This window comes from Galendromus occidentalis, unplaced genomic scaffold (assembly GCF_000255335.2).
Source record: "Galendromus occidentalis unplaced genomic scaffold, Mocc_1.1 scf7180000076873, whole genome shotgun sequence".
NCBI lineage: Eukaryota > Metazoa > Arthropoda > Arachnida > Mesostigmata > Phytoseiidae > Galendromus > Galendromus occidentalis.
Window position 1 is genome coordinate 226,313 of NW_003804862.1, and position 7,249 is coordinate 233,561.

Below are 7,249 nucleotides of genomic sequence, written 5' to 3' on the forward strand. Positions count from 1 at the left end.
ACTCGATTCCGCTATATTGGGGGGCTGGATTAGGCATCATCATCATCGTAAAACGCTGCTACCATCGACGCCACCGATGATACGTGTGCCGGCCCTCGGCTGAGGACGCCAGTTAATTCGGCTCGCTTTTATTAAGTCTGCTCGGCACGTCATCGTTTGAAACGAGGAGCTCCCTGTCACCGGTACAGAAACATGCCACCGGTGACAAGTCTCTCCGCCAAGGAACTGCCTGTTCATTTGCCTGTTCCGCCGTTCAGTACTGGGGTCGCTGTTGCCAAGAGCCCTACGATAACGATGCTAAAAACTGTCGACTTATCTTGCCGCCGCCGCCGTCGTCGTCGTCGGCGTCGACGTTGTAATTGCCGTTGGCGCCATCGCGATCATCATCGTCATCGAGGGCAAATGTCAGTCGGTTTCTACTCCCTCATCCGTCGAGTGGCTTCCGGAACGAGGCGAAGCTATACCAACATAGCGGGAGGGCGAGCAATGACACGACATCTCTCCGACGAAGAACGGCTTCCGATAGTTGACGGCGACCGAGGAAAGTCGGGCTCGCTCGTTCCGCGGCACCCCTACATTAGTCAACGAGCAGGGGGCTGGGCCTCGGGATTTTTCAGGGAGGGTTATAATGTACATTAGAAGTTTAATAACGTCTCTGAGTTTCGAAATAGTTCAGGAAGACGGGGAAGCGGGGAGGGGGCTTCGGAGCGATCCCCTTGCGGCTAATATCAGTCGGAGATGACTCGCCCAACGAGTAAATCATTTCGTGCCGAGCTCGATCGTTATTGCGGTCGGAATTATTGTCAAAATAGGATCTGAACGCCGAATCCGAGCGCTGCGCCGTCCCGCGTGAGGCATTCATCTAACGATAATTTGTTTGTTGCAGATCCACTCACAATGAGCTGGAGAAAAACAGGTGAGTTCACAATCGAGAATCCACGCCATTAGAGCTTTCCGTCATATGAGGAATACACTTCGCCTAATGCAACTCGTGGTGCAGCTCGTTAATTCTGAAGTTCGTGTGAGCATACCGCGAGACTCGACGGAATTTATTGGGACCGAGGTGAGGGTACCGGCAGGGATTTATGATGCGAGCTGCTCGAGGCTCCCAATTGGAAAACACTGCCTCGTATCGAGCCCAATTACGTAGAGTTTCCGAGCTCAGCTAAGGGTTAGCCGTTCTCCAGAAATATAATACTCAGCGGGGGAGAGCGCGTGAGAGAACGGAAAAACACTACGAAGGTAGATAAAACTGCGTCAACAGAAGCAAGAGTTCGTGAAGTCGGGACTTTATCGCGGTTGTTAATGGTGCACAAAAACACATACACGCACACACCGAAAACGAATGGACGTCGTTTGCTACGTTGTTTGTCTCGCTACCGGCTAGGAGCAAATCCAGAATTTAGATAAAAACTCATAGCCGGAGAAGAATTAAAAAAAATTATAGCAAAAGTGTTCGCTGACTCACACCAACTACATACGATCGCCGTCAAAAAAAACACTCATTATTAGATGAAGCGTAGAGGCGATCTGTGACGTTCCGCGGTCCCATATCTGCAGTCGAGTAGAGGAGAACCGTTTTCCTCAAAATCAACTTCGCACTTGTCTGCGGCTGACAGTGTTACTGCCACTGGGCTAGATCCTGTGTACCGCCCGCGCCGGTCGGCGACACCGTCGCCTGAGGGGGCCGGCTCGTGAGGACCGAAGCCGTCGAGCTGCGAGTCTGCTGGGCGGCCGGCTCTGCGCTCGGTGCGCCGACGGTCGGCTCGCCTATCTGTCCGGGACAGAACATTCTTGATGATTTGTTACTTAAATTAAACCGTTTGCTAAGTTCTCTCATTGCGGCTCGTTGCCGCTGAAGCGGACATGAGACGAGTGAAAGAGTGACCAAGCGAGCGTCTGTCCGTGCGTCGCCTTCGCGAGCGAGCCAGCCAGCCACCCAGCGAGTGAATGAGTGCACGCGCGCGAGGAGCGCAATTCGGCGAACCGGCCAGTCAAGCAGCGAGGCAAGACACAGAAAGGAAGACTGAGCCAATTACAAGGATACTCACTCCCGTACGCCGGCTGGGTCCTGTGCGAAGCTCTTCGGTTCGTTCAGTGGAAGTAACTCCGGCGGGAAACGCTGGAAAATCGTCGAGTTTCATCCCTGATGAATCTCTCTCTCTCCCTCCCTCTCCAGAGAGCATGCAGGTGTATTTTATCATCAAGACCGATGGATCCATCGAACAACTGTTGCAAGCGTCGGAGGAGGGGGCAACCGAATGAGCGTCGTCTTCGTTTTAGGACCGTCTCTTCCCCGGGAAAATTCCCCCGCATTTTCTCTCACGCTGCTCCGCCGATACGGGAGTCGAGCAGCAGTTTCCGACCGAGCTATACAGCGACTCGCTCATCCCGACCGAGTTCTTTCTGCCTGCCGGCAGCCTGTTCACGAGCTGAAATACTAAATCAGCATGCCACGGATTCGAGGAGTCCCTGGCGTTCATGTTCCCCTATTTTTTATTCCGTAATTCATTCTCTCTATCGCTCGTTACTCGGATTAAACGACCGACTTAACTTTCTGAAAATATCGCCGCTCGGCGAAAGCACTAAGTTGAGGAAGTATCTTCTGGTAGCGTTCAATCTCCAGCACGGATTTAACGGCTGCCGTCGAGTGTCTAAACGTCGATCGTTTCTGCGCGGGTCAGATGGTGAACATGAAATATTCAAGAAATATGGCATCTCTGGGAGAAGAGGGTTACAGAGCAGACTCGATCTCGACCAGAACTTATCGGATGCTGCTGCTGCTTGAATGATCGTTCCGTTGATTCGTTTCGTGTCTGTCCGCCAGGAGATGATGGGCGGGATGCTCTTGTTGTTTCCGATATCGATAGTTGAAATATTGCATTGCCTGTCGAGTCAGCAAGCGAAAGGGATTGAGGGGAGCGTGCTTCCTCCGCGATTATCGCCGCTTTCGACCGTCTGAGACGTAGTCGCTGTCCAAGGCGATACCGAATGAGCGCTAGCGGGAAATCCTGGAAGAGACAATGTATGTCTTGTTCGCGAGTTCCGAGACGAATGGACAACTTCGGCGATTCCTGAGCAGAAGACTCCGACTTCGGCATCGGTGCCGTCGACCATCCGGATCGGATTTGCGAAAATCACGATCTCCAACGGAGGCTTTCTGCTAGCTTTTGAACTACCCGGCCTTTCGGGATGGGGCGAATGGACACACCGGATAGTCGACCGAGTAGCCTCTCCCACTCTCGCCGTGGAGCCAAGTAGTATGGCCATAGCGTGTTCTGGTCGAATTCATCAGAGATCATCATCGCTAGGATGGCACTACATTATTCCGCATGGGGCAAGCGAGCAAACAGCAAAGCATGCGGGCCGGAGGATGAGCGAGCCGACGGCCGGCCTACCAGCCGGCGAGGGGGAAGCCGCTGTGGAGGTAGACTGTCGCCGGCATTAGGCCTCCTCAAGGAGACCGCAAGCCTCGGCGCATTGTCTAGGGTGGACATGCACCACCCGGAACACGTCTGATCGTCGTTATTTTCGTCGTTGTTGCGGTTGTTGTCGTTGTCGTAGTCGTCTTCTGGTGTGTCTCTGCCCGGCCGTGGCATCACTACCAACATCGGCGCTCACTTATGGCGACACGCAATCGTTGAGAAGCTCAGCAACGTACAATATCAGGCTCGGGCTTGGCGGTGCAGGCAAGCGAAAACGCTCCTGAAGGTGCATAAATGATCAAATTCAGCCTCCGGCCAAAAGTCAGCCCGCTACGACAACAGAGAGGTTCCACTCTTCGCGGGACAATAATTCGACTTGTGAACTGGGTTGGATGCCGCAGCAATTGTATCTCCTAATCCCCCCCTACCGACATTCGGCTCCGGCATGGCGCCCAATCGAGTCGCTGACAAACGATGTGCTGCTCGGCGGAGAGCCTCGCGGATTAAATGCGCTCATGACGGGGGTGAACGACCTCCATGTAGTTTCGTTATCTGATGAAAACCTCGCGCCGATATCATCCTCGGAGATGGACCGACCGAGTGGGCTGGGCGATTTCGAGAAACCGTCACGTCCAGCGATAGCGTTCGCAAATGCATCACAGCTGCCGAGCTCGCACGGCGCGGAGGCTCACTGGAAGTTGGTTAAATTGTTGCAACTGGTCGAGCGACTAACGGTCGATTTAGCCGCCGCCGCCGCCCCCCTTCGGATACGCGGAAGAAACTTTGTCGGCAAGCGAGGCAAAGCCGGCTTTGCCTGTGTCTAGCGGGCAAACAAGCGTACGGAGTACCCTCGGCCATTAAAATTGGTTATTAAATTTGCACGGGAGCGAGTAGTTAGCAGAGTTACGGGAAAGCTCCCTCTTTCGCTTCTGCTCGCTAACTTTAGATCTATAGGGTATGTCTACCAGAGACCGTCTGCGTTCTTCCGGACACCGGGTCGGAACCTCGGCCGGGCTCTCGGTGCGAGCACGTTGCGTGGTATTCGGGCGGCGCTTCCTTTTTCGCCAGGGCGACATCGGATCAGCGCGCAACATGGGCCGAAGGGAAGCTGCGGGCGAGACGCTGGTGAATATTTCAAGCTCGAATATTCTTGTCTCTATTCCGCAAATCCAATCTTCTAGGGGGCCGGCGGCAGGGGGGGGGAGCGAATATCTTTTCAGCCAGGGATGCACTCGAGAGTTGGAAGAATCCTCTTGTAATTCGCTTGCTCTGATTCGCTCCTGAACTCACGAGGATCCTCTCGATGGTTTTTATTGATCCGGGCGAGGAGCAAAGAGCGGAATTACTATGTAGTAGTCGACGTCGTAGCAGCAGCAGCAGCGGGAAGATGAGGAAGCTACGAAAAACGAGCCAATAGCATGAGCGCCAGATATCACCACATTTTATGGCCCGAGCTCGCGTTTGATAATCTCATCAGCCACGTTCTCGCTGCAGTCGTCCTTGTCGGGTTTCCATTCCCGTCCTCGGCGAGAAGCTCGTTCTTCCTCGCACTCAGTTCGCCGACAGACTCCGGGAAGCTTCGTCCGTTGGTCAGTCGATCCACGCGGCCAGCTACTCCCCGCATGTACCTTTCCCGTTCGTCTCTTTCGTTCGATGAGAATATCTGTTCCGGGCTCTTGCTTCGGTTCGGAGCAGGGAACGAAAATCGCAGTCGGTCAGGTCTCGACAATCGGAGTCGTTACTCTTTGAGAGGGCATGTGCGCTCGGTGACTCCCTGGAGTCAGAGAGAATCGAAGCCGATATCTTGCCCGAGCGCCTAGGAAATCTCTCGTTCCATATCGTGGACCTGTGAGCTCGCTCGATGGATCTGTTCCTTTCTCATGCTCCTCGCGATCTCCGTCTTCTACGCGGTCTCTATCGGTGATATACCACGCGCTGACAATCGCGACAGGATTCGCTTTTATGATTCTTGTCAACATCGACGTTTTGCTTCGAGTCATCAGTTGTTCCCCACCCCCCTCGCCCCCCGAGACTACGCTTAACTACACAGATGTAGTCGGTGATAATGGCTCTCCAGATTGCTCTCTCTGGCCCTTATGGCTCTCGAGCAAAAAGTGTCTGATGAGCCGAGCCTTCCACTATTCGTGCATGGGTCCGTCCGTCCGTCCGTCCGTCCGTCAGTAGGCCTATAGTTGGCTCGTATATCTCTCTCCCACGCTCGCTCCATCCCACTCCTCCTCTTGCTGATACGTTCCTTATTCGTGAAAGGGTGTTTGTAGCATCATTATATTTACTACAAGCCGGTCGGAGATGGATGCGAGAAGATAAGCGAGTCAACTCGGCCATCTAATCTCGATAACGTACCTACGAGAAGCAATTATTCCAAATTTAATGCCTCGACAAGAACAGATGCGGGGCGACGCAGCCGGTCCAGCAAGGTCGCTTTAGTCAGAGCTCTGAACTTCTGAGTAGCCCGTCAACGGCGTCGTGATTGGCGTTTAAGCCAAGCGGCAACAGCCCGATCGCCGCGTCGCTCCTCCATTGAGAGAAGAGCACAAAATTTCGGCGTCAGCAATAAAAAATCCAACGACATTAAAAATGATCACTGTAGCGATAATATCAACGGGGACAACACCGAACACGGCCTGTCTACGGTCCGATATCGTACGGTGGATAAGGGACTCACGATAAAAGTTTGTTTACCCGCGTGCGCTTTCTGTTTGTTCGAGGCGAGACGGCGGCCACTCGATTCCATGGGCTATTAGCGAATTGATTTCTGGATATTTCTGTCCGACGGGACGCACGGCGACGACGACGACGGTGTCTGGCTGAGGTTTCGGATTCATCCGCCCCGGTAGGTGTGGAAAGGATAGCACATTCAGTGGATACTCCGTCCAGCTTCTTGTGTGGGGTTTGTGGACGAATTGAACGGAGTCTTCGCTCAATGGGGCCAACGGCGGGGCTCGTGTGAATAATGCCTCGACTACAACAGGGTGTGTACTCGAGTCGAATGGATGAACGACGAGAACTATCGTTCGCCGCCTACGGCACCGAGATGGCAAGAAGGGTGCTCGCTCGGAGGCAAGTAGGGATCGCTGCTTGTCTGAGCGCCCGTCGCTCGCCATTATCCCGCAACCATCACTATTCCTCCATAATGAACGCAGGCAACGAGCTCAAATGGCTCCGCAATGTAAATTCTCGAGTTGAGCGACTACCAGTGCGGCTCTGCTGCCTGCACGGCTGCGACGATGATGACGACTACTACCTGAACTCATGCGAACGAGCACGGAGAAGAACAGAGTATGTATTCCGAAGAGCATCGCGCAACTCGCTCCTCCGCAGTGGCGGCAACGGCGAACTCCGAGCGGGAACCAAAACCCCGGTCCTCGCCACCGAGGACCAGGAAGAGATTCGGAAATATGTGGCATACCAAATATCGTTGGAATCGCGGCTGCTGATCGAATCGAACTCGTCGAACGGGTGGGAGCTGTTTATCCTGTTTCCCGCTGCTGTTTTCACCGCTTCTTGGTCTATCCCGGCGTTCATGTCTGGAATTCGATCGCTGAGCGAGATGACGTGTTGACATTGGCGACTACGTCATGGTAGATACGTGGACAACAGGCGTAGTGTTGCTCGCTTCTTTGCCCACCAGCCCCAAACGGGGTGAGAAGGCGAGACGGGCTCGGTGGCTTGACGTCTGGAATCGGCTCGCTCGCGGGCTGACGTCCTGTCCGGAGCTTGACGATGCCGATAGACCGCCCCATCTGTGACAGGGAGCCGCTGTATAGAGTGTCCTGGAATTCTCCCAGAAGACGCCGCGGGAT